Source organism: Aythya marila, assembly GCF_965140915.1.
Source record: "Aythya marila genome assembly, chromosome: 1".
Lineage (NCBI taxonomy): Eukaryota > Metazoa > Chordata > Aves > Anseriformes > Anatidae > Aythya > Aythya marila.
In genome coordinates, this window is record NC_139042.1 from 85,195,671 (window position 1) to 85,212,115 (window position 16,445).

The 16,445-nt window shown below is 31.3% G+C and overlaps 1 protein-coding gene across 1 annotated transcript in view; it reads left to right on the forward strand.

Annotated features, from left to right (window-relative positions):
- IL1RAPL1 (interleukin 1 receptor accessory protein like 1) overlaps positions 1-16,445 on the forward strand; it is a gene marked incomplete at its 3' end in the record, with an annotated part of 758,136 nt that overhangs the window by 323,244 nt on the left and 418,447 nt on the right. The window lies entirely within an intron of this gene.

Sequence of the window (16,445 nt, forward strand, 5' to 3'; positions counted from 1 at the left end):
AAGAAATATGACTTGAAATTATTGTAATGTGAAGGAGATGAACTTTTTGCTTATTTTCATTCTTGCACAGAAAAAAAAAAAAAAAAAAAAAAAGTTTGTACCAAGCAAAACCAAGTGTTTTGGTGAACTATTTCTATGAGAAAAAAACAATGTTTTTTGATTGTAAGTTATTTTGAGATGTTTATCTTTTTGATCATCTGAGTTTCTAATACCTGTTTTGTCAATATACAACTAAATATGCATTTATAATTGTATTGAGTATGAATGACAAAATGGCTTTGTTTCATATTTGGAAAGTTTTAAATTCATGGAAACCTGAATCTAACCTGACTGAACATGTGTTTAAATAATTTATAAAGAAATTCTGAAACTATTTGTTTTAAAGTATACTGCTTTTTCAGTATAATTATACATCTTAAACTTTGGGGGAAATTTATAGTTCCTACAGTGAATCCTTTTTTCTGATACTCACATTGAATATTTCTTATATGGAATGTAATTGTACTGAGCCAGAAAGATTATTCACTAGATAAGTAGGTACTCTTCCACAAGGATGACCAAATGTGTTCCAATCAATTTTTAGTCTGAACAATAAATTCCTTTTGTTAAATAAGAAATATATAAGGTTCCAGAATGCTATTACTTTTTGAAAGCAAATAATAATACAGTTTCCATCCCTATTTGGAAACAGTCTTCTCTCAGATACATACACATATAACTACAATCATCAGTACATCAGTAGCAGCTGTGCATATATAACTAAGGGCAAAGCTTGACCCTTAATAAAAATAATTTTCTGATACAGAAATTGCTAGTTATAATTATTCAGTTAATACTGTAGATGAGCCATTCACTTATCCTTCTTTCTTCAGTAGCATATCATAAAGTGTAAACCATCAGAAATTATTTGTTGTGCATTATTCTATTGCATTTTCAAGTCAATTAATATGTATCTATATTAATCTACAAAAATCATATGCTCTAGACAAGTCTTACTATTCTTAGGGTATATGAAACAATTCAAAAATGAAGTCCTGTAGCCCCCCTAAATGAAGTATTGACCTCACTAATAACAGGTTTCAAGCCTCATAGTAGCTCTGTAAAGCCTCTGGACTTTTCAGGTTTTGTTGGGACTTCTCTTGGACAGATCAGAGCTTTGTTTCAGATTGTTTAGCTGTAACAGCAATATTCTAAAGAACAGATGGCCATTTCCTAATTTGTTTTACTTTTGCTGAGCTTTGTGTAATAGTGCAAAATAATCATAATTTTTATATGGATAGTACTAAAAAGTAATTATTCTGTGTAGAATGAACTATTTATGACCCTAGCATAATGAAGCAGTGTAGTAGAATAAAAGCATGGGAGCAAAGCAGAGTCTTTAAAAATGAGGAAACAGTGTACAGTTTAGAAAGTGCATGAATAGAATGCTAGTAGAAGTGGCCCAGAGTGATGTTAGAGGTCTTGGGACTACAAAACAAACAAACAAACAAACAAAAAAAGAACAGTTGTCAATCAATAATAATGTCAGAATTCTTAACTTTTCAACCATGTCCTTAAGTGCCATGTCTACACATTCCTTAAATATATCCAGGGATAATGACTTTATAATTTCTGTGAGAAGTCCATGATAGTCCATGATAGTCATGAAGTTCCAATGCCTAGCTGTCCTTCCCATGAATAAATTCTTCCTAAAGTTCAATCTAAACTTCTTCCAGTACAATCTGAGGGCATTTCCTTATGTTCCAGCACTTGCCACCTGAGAAAAAAGATCAACACCCTCCTTACTACAACCTACTTTCAGGTAGTTGAAGAGATCTATATGGTCTCCCCTCAACATCCTTTTCTCCGGAGATGTTCAACATGTAGTAAATTCTGATGTAATTGGAAATTACAGACCAAAAAGAAAGTGCAAGGTAGAAAAAAAAAATACAGACAGTGGGACCTTTAGAAACAGTGGAAGGGTGAGAATAACCCCACAGAAAAAGGTGCATACCAATAAGTTTCTGTATAACCATTAGAATTTTATTATTATTGAAATTTTTCCCTCTATCTTTTTTTGTTTGTGTGTTTGTTTGTTTGCTTTTGTAATAAACATATCAACATAAACAAGACTAGTAGTAATTATCTGAAAATTATCTGAATAGGAGTTTGAGTTGTACTATCAGCAAATACTTAACTTTGCATAAAAGTGTTTTGTCAATAAAAAGGGGTTGAACATTAAATTTAAGTACACATTAAATTTCCTTTGTAGAGAATGCAGCCCTTATATTGAAGTGTAGATCATGTGCTCTGCTCCCACACTTGAGGAGTCTCTGTGTCTCAGGGACACTCTTCATGCAGAACAATTCTTCAACCTATTCAAGTGTGAATTGTCAACAAGACTAATTATGTAGCAAATTATGGCATGGCTTTTTCAATGTCTTGAATAGATACTTTTTTTTTTTTTCTAAGGGATAGAGACAACATTCATGCATCCTCCCAAAGAGCATATGTTAGACAACTGTAGAGTTTGATGTCTTTCTATAAAATAAATAAAGCCTGGAAATAATATTTTTCAACTCCAACAACTCTCGTGTGTAAAGACCATACATGGGTTTCTATTTTTCCTAGACCATAAGCTAATAAGCATAATCCTACCTTTAACTTTTGCTCCATTTTTTTTTTTCTAGGAAATAGGTATTTACAAGAGGTTACACAGCCTAGTGTGAAAGTTTTCCTCTACTTTGTTTGTTAAGAATCTGGTTCTTGCTGCCATAACATCTTGAGAGCAAATCCCTCTCCAGTGTCACAGAAATGAGTTCACTGTCTTTTCATGTTATTTCAACCATAATGAATTAAGGAAATTTACTAACCATTATTAGAACCTCTTCTGATAAATAAAATTCTATGTGTCAATCAGGGCGAACCTTTCCATATTCTTATGTATATGAATGGTTCAGAGTCTGATCTAAAACCTTTTTGTAGACAATAGATAATGTTGGACCTAGTCAAAACTGGTGAAGATAAATAAGTAAATGAAAATAGAGATTGTAGAGGGCACTAAATATTATCATCATCTATTTCTTATTTTCACTTCTGTCCATTCTCCCAGAGTGTTTTATAATGAAAGTAAACAACACATTTAATATCAAGAACTGAACAAGAACTGAAATTCATTTTTAGGATGATGAAAGTGACATGAAATTGAGTGGAACTTTTATCATCAATGTTATTCATAAGGGCCATTTGTTAATTAAACTATCTGTTGTACCTTCAGCATGTCATATCACATCAATCACATACAAATTTAAATTAAAAGTCATATTCCAAAAGATAATAATTGCCAAGATGCCTTGTGTACCATCTGAATGCTAAATTTAAACTTTTGCAGTAGTTCAGCAGCTGCACGAACCTATGAATAATTCATTAACTATAAGAAATAGTAGATTAGAATTAACCAACTAGTTGCATATTTTAGGAGTATAACTACCCAATTCACCAGATACTTCTTAATCTTAATAAAATATATTTATATATTTTATGTAAATTTCTGCTTTTGGAATATCTATTTAGTCTTTAATGCATACTGTAAACAAATAGAGAGAAATTGAGCTAAAATTCAAATTTACAAGATGAAAAAAGGAAAAAAAAAAAAGTTTTCAGTTACGTAATCAAAACGTGATTTCTAACAGTTTCAGGGACTTTTGCACATTTTTTTTTTTTTGAAAGGCAACAGTAGATTTAAAAAAAAATTACTCTAGCTTCATCATTTTCACATATTATTTTCAAATCAAAGGTTTAATTAATTATTTTTTTTTTAACTATCTTATATATACATTAGTATTTTTTTAAATCTATATTCTAAATAAGTAGCCTAAAATTCCTCACTCTTAAATTGCCAAAGATAGATTGACACTGGACTTGCATGGTTTCTTTAGTGATAAGTAAGCAACAACAATACTCTGGATGGCTTCAAGACACTGAAAAAATCTTTCAGTGCACATTCCTGCTCCCAGAAAAAGTGCCAACACCTAACCAGGTCATTTTGTATCTACGGATCCAAAAGAAATGTATTTTTAGAGCCAAGAAAAAGGGTGTCATGTTTCACCTGGTGTGTTATTGAAATCGCAGGATTTTTTTCACTGGTCTTGGAGTCTAGACTAATGAAATGTGCGTCCTTGGACCAAAGCACATTTTCTACCAAGAAAACTGCCTTTCTCCAGAAGAGTCCAAAAGTAGAGGGACGAGTGAAGGGGTCAAATCAAAGCATTTAGATTTCTTTTTTTTTCCTCTAATACAAAGGTTCAGTATGTAGTTATTGTCCACTTTGAAGCTTTATCCTTTATCCCCATATCCCTTATAGTAGATATTTTTCCAACGTACTTACAGTATGGTGCAGAAAAATATTGCTTAGACTTCTCCTCTGTTTACTGTCATAATTTCAAAGCTGAGTCCTTTATTTCAAGTTTCTTGTTTCCTTCCAGATGAACTGGAAGAAACATGCCAATTTTGTGATGTGAACAAACAAGGACAAGGAAAACCTGTCTGACATAATTTTACTTGACGCCTAAATAATAGTCATGCTTGCACTGAAGAAATAAAGAGCAGAACAGAAATTGACTGAGTAATTTTTCCTTTAGGGCCAGTGCATTCACTATTGTGATTTTCTGTATACCAAAAATAGAAAGGTTTAGTTCTTTACCCACTGACCTAATCAAAACTAACTAAACTAACTAAAAATTTAGTTTAAATATTTTTCTGTAGACCTGCTTTAAACTCATAATTGTGGGAAATTAAAATGTTTAAAAAATTAAAATTCTAACCTGCTAGCCCTAATGTATTATGTTATGAGAGCTGAACCTGCTCTCATTTATTTTTGTATAGTAGATGGAAAGTTCATCCAATTTTAATTACGTATAAATAAACATTCAGTAACAACAATAAAAACAAATTAATACATTTTAATTATATTAATACATTAAATAAATGGTTTATTAAAATTAAATTAATGGGAATTTTAAATAAATACGATGAAAAATTGGGTTTAAGGCTTTATGTAACTTTGACATATTGTCAACTTTTGAAAAAAAATATATTAATCACCTATAATTTTCTGTCATTATCTTACAGTCATTATCTTTGATATACCAAAATGTACATTATCATTTTAATTATAATCTTAATACTTAGCTATATAACTAACTTGGCATAAGATGACCATGTACATTGAAAAAAAATAAATAAATAAAAATAAAAATAAAATAAGGAAGATTTTCATTACTTTCAGAACTACTGTATGTGGCAACTGGACACAATTTCTGGAGCTATTAATTTTTCCAACTGCTTCAAGGAGAATTTACCTTGTTCTCCTGAATGTGTTGGCTAAGGCTGACTACAGTTGGCACACAGACAGATTAGGGACACCAGTTATTGCTAATTATATGCTTGAAGACTAAGGCATTGCTTCAAGGACCTCAAAGAACAGAAACATCCCGTTTTATCTGCCTCACTATATTTCTGGATATCAGCATTTTATGGACTTGCTAACAACAGCTTACTCTTCTTTGCTTTACTGATACTCCTCTGAACTCTCCCCATTTAATCAATTTTCCTGGCCTGAAAGGTGCTAGTTGAAAGGTCCTGTTTCTGGTTGTCAAATAAACAAAAATATGTCACTTCAGTTTCTTTTTCAGGGTATACATGGAACATCATTTATCTTTTAGCATGCTTCAGTGTTGCTTGGTGGCACATCTGGCATCTTTGCTAACTGAGAAAGAGAAGGCACAACAGAACATGATTGTGACTGTCCTTCTCTACCCTCCTAATAGTGTGCTTGAAAACAGGGAACAGTATGAAGACTGTGGGACACAGAAACATAGCTGTTTGTATACTCTGTGCCCCTATGTCCCATTTTGCAATCTGAGTTGAATTCTGTTTGCCTGGAGAATTGTCGTGCCCCATGATTGCATGAGATACTGTCTCAGGAGAATTCAATTTTGAAAACCCACCATTGACAGAGAGACCCATATCCTGTGTCATTTGTTACATGGCCCATTCATGTGAAAAGCTTGGTTTTCCTAAAACCTTTCTGTGGTTTCACAATTCAGTGACTATAACACAAGCTTACTTTTATTGTCACAGATATACATTTTCATACTGAAGCCCAGGTGTTTTTTGAGATTTCTTTGGTTTCTCCCAAATGAATAGAATTGGTCACATTAATGATTAGTTACTGTCACATAAAACTTAAAATAGATTTCCATACAGTAATTATATTACACTAAACAGATACATCTTGAGAAGTGGTTTGCTGAAATGATGAGGAAAAGGTTTCTGTGTGTGTTTGTGTTTCTGTTTCTAGACTCTCAGTTATATTTCTAATGAGATATTTATGGCTTAATGTGAGTAAAGTTTTATATACAGCAGAAATAGTTAATTTGATTATATGATTCATGCATTAAAACCAAATTCACTGAATTTTTCTCCTGCTTCCATTTCCTGGGAAATATAACTTGTTTAAAAAGTTCTGATACTACACTGGAATCTTACTGATGCATGCGACATAATTCTCACCATGTTATTCTTTTCATTGCCTTTATGAGGAAGCACATTTGAAAAATTAAGATATAGTAAAGTAAACTCTTTGCTCTGATCTTAAACATCAAAATTAAATATTTCAAGAAACAAAATCAGTTAAATGCTGGAGGAAACAAGGGACAGAAATGTATTTCAATTATTTATGACTCCTTTGTATGTACTAGGCCACATTGGGATTCTATTTGCACAACTATACAGAAGAAATATTGCATGTTTTATTTTTAAGCAAAGACAGAAAAAATTCCTTTATCCTATTGCCTTATCTTTGGACTTTATATTGATTTTTCTAAACAGCTACTTCACATGAGAAATTAAGGAAACTGAAATGGATAAAGCCTGGGGTCAGACTAGAAGTAACTGTGTGAGAACTTTGCTGTTAAGAGAACTTCTGAGAGAAGACACCACAGGCAGAGTGGCTGTACATGAACCAGGATGCTCACAGGCACCAGAGGGGATCATCTGAGATATGCCTGATAGAAAAAATTTTGCTGGGCAATACCTAATATCTGGTTTTGATGAGATAAATATTTTAAGGTTCTGTCAGATTCAAGAGCATTTTTCAGTGAGACTGAAGCATTTGGGAATAGCCCTGTAGTACAGCCTGTAGGTGACACTCAGAAGAATCAGGCCGATGGAGGAAAAACAGTTCTGAGGACATCTCCTTCCAGCTGTACCTTTTTACTTTGACCCGTTAATGTCAACTGAATGTCTGTTACTCCTGAGAAAGACTAGAAAGTATGAATTAATATGAATTAACACTGTTAAATACCTGTTACTAATATTATGTGGGATTTTGTCACCAGTAAGCATGATTCAGAGAAAATATTAAAAATATTTAATATTTTTAAATATTAAATATTAAAACTGTCAAAAATATTAATTCTGCAGAAAATTTTGTCTGAAACTCGAGACTTGAATTCTGTTTCTGTAGTTCAGGCACATACTGCAATAATTGGAAAGTGAAATCTGAATCCTACATTCCTGTCACTTATTATTATTATTATGAATTCATCACATTCATACTTCAGTTTGGTAAATGTATTATCACATATTAGAATATGTTTATATTGCAGGCAATAAAGCCTGTAAAGAATTTTCCATATTATATGATGATTTTCCCTTTCCTTTTCTTAGTTATTTGATAGGCCCCAAATAACAGCTTTTTAATTTTTATTTTTTTATTTTTTCCTAAGCTTAAACTTAATCTAGGCTTAAACTAAACTTAAACTTACACCTTTGATTTTGGAGTTTTATGTACTAGAGTTTTTGGAGGCAACGTTCAGAAGCATTACATGAAGGACATATTTTTTAGTGGACCAAAGGTCAAAATGTTCATGATTCAGAATGTCATAGGTCTCTACATGTTGAAATGACTGCATCTTTCAAAAATGATGCTAGTTCTGAAATATATTTTAGAAACTGACAACACTTATTTAGCTTGGGAAAACACAAAGACTTCACAAATGCTTTGACTCATGATTTATAGGATTTAGGCACAATATATTTCTTTTGCTGTGATGGGAAACTGGATTTTCAGATTTTGTATCACTGTTCAACATTATTTTTACATATAATATGGTCCATAAGGAATTTTGCAACTTTTGTGGCCATATTTTTTTTACTCACTTTGCAGTTCTTAATGACATTTTGATAGCTCCATAATGAATCAGATTTATTTTTTTTTATGCATTACATCTTTTTCCCTTCCAAATATAGTTGTCTGTTTGTTCTAGTGTGATATATCTTAGAAATCAACAGTCATAGTACCAGTGTGAGTTACAGTCTTGTCCCTTCCCTTTTTTAATCAACACAAAATATCACAAAGTGTTTTGTTGTTGTTGCTTCTTTGTTTTCTTTCTTGCGTTTTTTCAGTATGGCTAATCATACTAGTCTGGTGGTTCAAGGCTTCATTGTAAATTCTTTTAGGCCTATTTAGACTATTGTTTTTGGAAAGATTTTGATGTGTTATTATGGAAAGTCTCATATCTAGTGCTCTTTCTTTTCCCATTTGTTTGGTTGGGGTTATATTTTTTCAGAATTCTACATGAATGAAGGCATGTTCCTGACAGAAAAGGTTTAACATAAGATTTTATTTATGTATTTATTTGTTTTCTACACACACGCACGCAGAAAAGAATCACAGAATCATGGAATATTAAGGTTTGAAAGGGACCTTGAAAGATCATCTAGTTCAAACCCTCTGCTGTCTAGTCCCCTTAGTCCCTGTCTAGTCCAGTGTAAATGTCATCATGAATAGCTTTTTGATATTAATTTTCACCTGTCTTACATATCTTGAAAGACTAAAAAGCCAGTTATTAATTCATCTAAAGATATTCCCGGAAAAATATACTTATGAAAAATTCTCTCAACGTTGCTGATTTATACTTTTAGGAACACTGTCAATACTGTACCTTTGCATTTAGGTCTGTATAAAAAGAGTATGCATTCTATTTCAGCGCATATTAATAGGTTAGTTGATGCAGCAATTATTATTATTATTATTATTATTATTAATCATCATCATCATCTCCATTATAAGCCAGTTATGCTGATATGAACAATATTAGTTTTCTAGTTGTCCAGGAGATATATTTACTCAAGACTGACAAAGATAGGTTGCTCTACATGTCCCTTGCCACCTGGGGCTAACTACGAATTTTTCCACTAACCGTGCAAAACTGCTGTGTTTTCAGAAGTTATTTTCCATTGCAATCCATTACCAGTCCCACCAGGGACTCTAATTAATGAATTGAGTAAGCATTGTTGCTTCTTTCCTGTGCATATGCAAGAGATTCATTTAAATAGCTGCTGATCTTTAGCTAGGAGCAATCTGAGCTGGTATTGTGTAGAAATGGCAATATCTGTCCAGAAGCAGTGAATTCTGGGGGGTCTTTTTCAATATTGTGTGTGTTCAGAACCCATTTCCAGGTTCAGAGCAGTTCAAGAAGAGCTAGCTTTAAGGATCTGCATCTCAGTTCCAGCTTTCATGAATATGTCACACAGAGTTAGCTTGTGTACGCACTTGGTGTAGATTACCTTCAATCACTAAGAGCTTAAATGTCACTGATTTACAGTGGAGTTCCTTTCGAGACCTCAATGGTCTCTCAGAATGCCTGCTTTGCAGGCATTTTTTTGAGTTTTGAGTTTTTAATTTCATAGACTCATTTCATGACTTTATGTCTCAACTCTGGCAAGAGTAAAAAACACAATGGAGCAACAGCTCTGATAAAGAAGATCATAAAAATTTTGTGAGTTCATGTGATTGCTTCTTAGTGTGATTGTTTCTTAGGGTTGAAAAATGAGATATGACTGTTCCAAGTTTACTTTATTTAAATATTTAAATATAAATATTTTCATTATCTTTGCTGATTAATCTTTCTAAGATTTGATGAACATAGTGAAAAATTCTCAGGGTTACTGATCAAAAGTCCTCTCAAACATCTTTGAGGACACAATAAATGGGAATATATAATTATTCTGAAATATATAATAAATATTCTGAAAATATATAATGATTCTGAAAAAGTTACTATTTCAACATTGTCTGAAAATGAACTATTTTTTTTTTCCTAAGAATCATATAATAGTCATATAGTGATACTAGAAAAAAAATCATATATTTATATATATGTATATATAAAAGACGTCTAGATGATGTGCTTCTTTTTCAAATCTAGTAAAAGTAACCCTGAAACATTGTTAAGTACTAAGCATTGTATATTGCTTTCTAATGAATATTTTATGCCACCCAAGGACATTGTGCAAATATTTAAACTAATTAACCAATTGAATAGTAGTCTCCTGCAACACGAACAAAGTAAATTGTTAAAGAAAATCAAATATGAAATACTTTCTTTAGTATAGTGAGTCATATTAAGACAAAAATATTATCCTTTGCTACAAATTAGTTTATGTCCCCAACTTTCATAGATTGTCTGTCAAAGATTTCACAGAAAGTCTGTGTTCTTTTGACAATCCAAACCGTATTTTTTTACCAAACTTCTATTATTCATGTTGTTTTAATGGCTAGAGATAGGGTAATATTTCATCCCACATATGATTAAAAAAAAAAAAATCATTTTACATGTATAAACCTGTTTGCATTATTAGAAGCTTGCTAGGTGACATTTGTACACATTTACATGTGAATATAAAGAAGTGTGTATATATATATATGTAATACATATATTTATATATTTCTATTCTTCGATGCATGCATTCATATATAGATTTAAATATGAATGAACAGCTGTGTACATAATATCTAACAACATTCTTAGTATGTCTCATTTTCCTTTCTGTACGAAGGAAAAAAAATATGCAAGAGCACTTAAAGTTGCAATAATTTTTTTTTTTTTTTTTTTAATTATTTTGAGGAAAGCGTAATAATTTTCACTATAGAAGTTGTATCAGTCATTGTTATAATACATTCCCATATGTGGGAAAGCTTTTCCTGTCGATCATGTTCAAAGTTGATGTTGTTTAATCTTGTCAAGTTTAGGCTATGTAAGTTGACAAGACGCTGTATGAGAACTCTACATTAAAAAAAAAAAAAAAAAAAAAAAAAAAAAAAAAAACAGTGAAAGAGCCAAGAAGTGTACCTGTATGGAGGAGCACAGTGTCAAAGACTCCATGTCCTCTTCTCTGATAAGATGAGAAAGATTGTCAAAGATAAGGCTTCTAGCTGTGTCAGAGGTGATTAATGAGAGAGATAAGAGGACATCCTCCTTTTGACATTAAGGGGCAATGAGAGGAGAATGAAAGAATGAAGGAAAACAAAGCACTTTTTTATGAAGTAATGAGGGTGAGCAGAACTCTGCCCTCAAATTAGTGCTGTGTCCATTTGTCATTGGAAATTGACCCCTTCTATCTAAAAAGTAACTTTTTAAGAAAAAGTTGAAAAAAAAAGAAGGAAAAAGAAAACATGTCCCCTAAAAAGAATGATATATGAAAATCTTTGATAGAAACAAATACATAAGGATGAAAACATAATGTGAGAAAACAATCAATTAAACAACAAAAACAATAGAAACAGGTGTTTCTCAGAATTATATATGGTATTCAGCTCTGAGGCAGGTTTTCTGGAGATGTGTGTAAATTAAGACAGGTATCTTCTCTAAAGTTTGTTGAGAAAATTTGAGGAAAGAATAATAATAAAATAAAATAAAATAAAATAAAATAAAATAAAATAAAATAAAATAAAATAAAATAAAATAAAATAAAATAAAATAAAATAAAATAAAATAAAATGAAAAATAAAATGTAGTGCTGCAGATAGTTTTGAAATACAGTGCTGCAGCAACACAGGGAAGTTCATGACCTACCACTTCAGTTTCCTGAAGTGGGTGAGCCAAAAGAATGTGGTCAAAGAAAGTGTCTGGAAACATGAAGGATCTTCCTGTTTCATGCTGTACAAGATCATGTTGTACATCATTCCTCATTCACTGAAGTTATTGAGAAGAGTAATTTTTTTCGAAGCAGACAATTTGTAGGTAGAACATTATTTTGTTATATGCTGAGTTTGTTATAATCAGAACCACAATGTAATTTGCCATCTGGGTAAAATGAATCAAGCCTCATGAGAAACTTGAATGGCAGACTAAATTATGATAATCTCTGTAATCTCTGGTTTGAGTAGTATGCTGCAATAAAGTTATTTCTTGAAAAAAAAATCAGCTCTGGTAATTCTGGAATATTTACTCCAGTGTGTGGAGAACTTTATTATTTTTTATAAGGAATTGCTTATAAAAAGGTCAGGAAGAGCATTCATAGGGCTACCTGCATGGATGTAAAATTCAAACGTTGCAAATGTTGCGTCTTATTCATTTTAATAATTTACTTATTTTTAAGCTATTATTGATGAACTATTAGCTATTATTTTAATAGTTTGTTAGTAATTAAGCATTTTAAGTAATGTTAGCTTTTCTGCAATCCTATGTCATTAAGATAGCAGGTTATTTCTTTAAAAAATACTCCTGTTTTGAAGTTTGTCTGAAAGTAAGATGACGTAGTAAGATTATGTCAATGCTGTGGTTATTAAAGGCTCTCAGAAAAGATTAGGATGAATCTAGAAAAGATGTTTTCATTTATGAGAAAGGGGAAAAAACAAATAGAGCAGGCAATTAATTTGTGGGAAAATACAAAATGGAACACTTACTGTCTGAGTTGGCTAAAACCTGAATTTATCTGTAGCATATTTCATTTCAGAATTTCAGCTGGGAATGTGCAATAGTCAAAACATCTTAAAATGAAGATTCTTCCAGGATAGTTTCTTCTTAACATAGTGATAGTATTGAGCAGTCATATTTGACTAAAAACTTTTTGTATATATGTATTTATTATATCCTATAATAAAAACTTTCTTCATCAAAGAGCAGTGTTAAAAAAAAAATGCTGGGACAGCTAAGAAACTCATATGAAATACTTACAAATAAAAGACTAATGTGTTTTAAAATTACGTGGTGATCTCCAAACTAGAGATGTCATTGTCAAGATATATGCTCTGGACATACTGTTTTCACAGTTATAATAATACAGCTTAAATAATGTTTCCCCCCTTCTTTCTCTCTGTTATCTACCTATTTACCTGTGCATGGGGGCAGTGCAAACTAGTTTATATAAATATAAACTCTAAGAAGTTTTCAACTCTGTTTGGCATGTTTATCATACGTCTCATTATGAAAATGATCTTTGTTATAGCCACAAATAGCAAAAAAAAAAAAAAAAAAAAAAAAAAAAAAAAAAAAGTTATGTAGTCCAGGAGAAAAGAAATAAAACAAGTCTGCTAATTGCAGCTATTTGCTCCAATCCGTCACAGGATACAGTGAGTTAAAATAAAGATTTCTTCAGCCAGCTGCCTTCCCACTCACCTCACAAATCACCCTTCAAAATCAAGGAAGGAATAGTTACTTTTGCTTGAAACATAAGAGACACAAAAATAGACATGATTTTACCTTATCCATGTCTGGGAAAAGAAGGTATTTGGGAGTTCAAATAGTTGAGCTGAAAACCTTACTGCACAAAAAGAAAAAGTCAGCAGCACCACAATATCATTAGAAGTTTTATCTTGTATAGGAAGCTGTAACATTCATGTTACCCAAGATTACTCAAAGGTCTTTAAAGAGCATGTAGCAGTATTAGAGAACTTTGGAGAAAGAGAACATAACAAAATGAAGGCTCAGCCTTAAGTGTTAATAAGTGTTTATTATGTTAATTTAGATTCTCTTTTCTTTTTTTTTTCATTTTTTTTTTCTTTTTTCTTTTTTGTTTTTTCAGAAATTGAGTTACTATTACATAGATTACAAAATCTATACCATGGGTTCTTCCCTGTGTCAGAGGGGAAAAGGAAGTACACCTGTTTTTATTACATTTTTCAAGAGTTTGCTGTATTCTCTTCTCTGTGAAAAGATAATTCTCCAACTCTTAGAAACATGGAAATAACTTAAGCTTTTTTTTTTTTTTTCTTTTTTTTTTTTTAGATTTTGGTGTTATTAAGGAAAATATCTGGAAATTTTTATGCTAATATTTCAACTTCAAACAAACAAACAAACAAACAAAAAAGTTTACTAGATTTAGAGGATAATTTTAAAGAAGGTTGAACAATAAGTGAACCTTCCTTTTTCAAAAGTCAGCATAATGCATGTTATGAAGTCTTCAAAGCTGGGCAAGAATAGGCCCCTTGAGCGATCAATACAAATGATTGCTTAAGATAATTTATTTGGTACTTTTACAATACTCTGGATATACTGAAATAAATTAATGCAACAGCATACTTGCTTGCATTTTTTTTTTTAATTATTTTAAGGTGGTCAGTTTTACAAAGTAGAACATAATTAACAAATAGCAGAGAATGTTAAAAAAAACAATCTCATGGTTAGGGCTTATTTTCTGATTCATACAGTGGTTCATTTCTGATAGATCTCTTTCATACAAAACACATTTACTGCATAGTAATGACAGTGCTGCGATATGAACACTATAGGTGGAAAAAGGGGTAGTTGAGATTTCTCATTAATTAATTTTATTTTTATTTTTTTTTCAAGAGATAGCAATATCTAGAGCAGTCTTTCTTCTATGATATTGTCAGAATTTTACCTTCTGCTTTTAATATTATTTTAGCTTAACTGATTTAACTGCTTGGTAACGTTCATTTTATTATTATTATTATTATTATAAATTTCAAAGTAAATATACATTGATGGTTTCTGTCATAATAATAGTTTATTTAATCCTGAAGTTCTGCTTTAAACATGGAGTTAGGACCAGGGCATAATATTTCAGTTTCAGAGTGACATCTTCTGAAGAATCATCTTCATTCAGAAAACAAGAGAAGGAAAGGAAGTAAGCAGAAAGTAGAACTCAAATTCTGCATTAAAGATCTTCCTTTCCACAGTGAATTCAAGGAAAGGAATTCCCCTTTATTTTGGAAAGTCTGTTAAGAAATGAAAATAGGATTTATTCATAAGAGCTTATTATGGGGAGAGGTGAAGACCAAGAAGCATTTGGAAGCAGTTCATGGAAGAGTGAAGAGACAGACTTGAAATACCAGGCATTTAGTTGCTTGAGCTGGCTGTGAAATTGTTCTGACATCTTGACCCTTTCTCCAGTGAAGGGGGAGACTGTCTAAATATACTAATTAGGAGAACAGATGTTGTCAAAAAACCTATGTTAACCTGAATTATTTTCTTGACTGTTGAAAACTACTTCTTCATTTCCTAGTCTGCTAAGAACATTTATATATTATTGAAAGATAAGTGAGATAATATTTGAACTACAAAATAAGTGGATAATCTCTAGAAGTTGCTTTACGTTTTTAAGTAAAATAATATTTTCACTATTAAATTATGTCATACAATAGAAACATAACATGATGGTCTTTTGAAATATCTGTGATTACTGGAATAATATAAAACCAACAATGATAAGTAATGTATCTAAATACATTGGTGAACAAAGTTTGAAATTATTTTCAAGTTTAGGCTGAAGACAAACTTGTAATAGAAATAAAACTTTTAAATGAACTTTCAGTTGACAGTCTCTGCAGAGCACCAGTGTGGTTCATGTTTCCACATTTATGACCACAAAGTTGTTTGAAAGGTTTAGAAAATCAGAACAGAAACAAAACCATGTAAAAGGTAAAAAAAATGTTGAAAATGCCATTGAGAAAAGCCACTTTTTTTTTTTTCTTTGTTTGTTTGCTTGCTTGTTTTGTTTTATTTTCCTAAAAATATAATAAAAGAATGAAGTTGTCATTTTATTTCATCATATGGATAGCCTTTCACAGAGAAGAAAAAATGCAGAGACAATATAGGGGAGAAATGTACAAAAAGAGTCAGTATCTACAAACTGGCAGAAAAAAAAAAATCCACAACAAATAAGGACTGATCTTTTAATACTGAGTACATTTACCTGTTGGAGAAAACTGTCTACAAGTTATTAGATTTACAAGATTGTTGAAATGTAATCTCTTGCAATGTAATATGTAAGAGATTTGACCAGATAACCAAAGTTCTTTCTTGACTTGATTTCCATTAATGTATGGTTTATATGGGGAAAAATATTGCCCCGTTGTAAAATGAAGTAATTTAAAATAAAAGTTATATTTATAGTATTTATTTTGGTAATTCACTACAGAGAACGAAGTCCAATTCTGCTCTTGCATACTTTTAATTCCAGAGAAATCCCACTTGCTTCAATTTGCTCTTCATTCATACAAAATTATGTACATGTACTTTGAAATTGCAATTGGTTACTGCACATAACCAACTTCTTTTGTCAGCTACCAGACATTTCTGGGAGGCTGTTTAGTATCTTTAAATGAATCTGTATGTACCCTCTGAGATTTCTAGTGAGGCACACACTTGTACTTC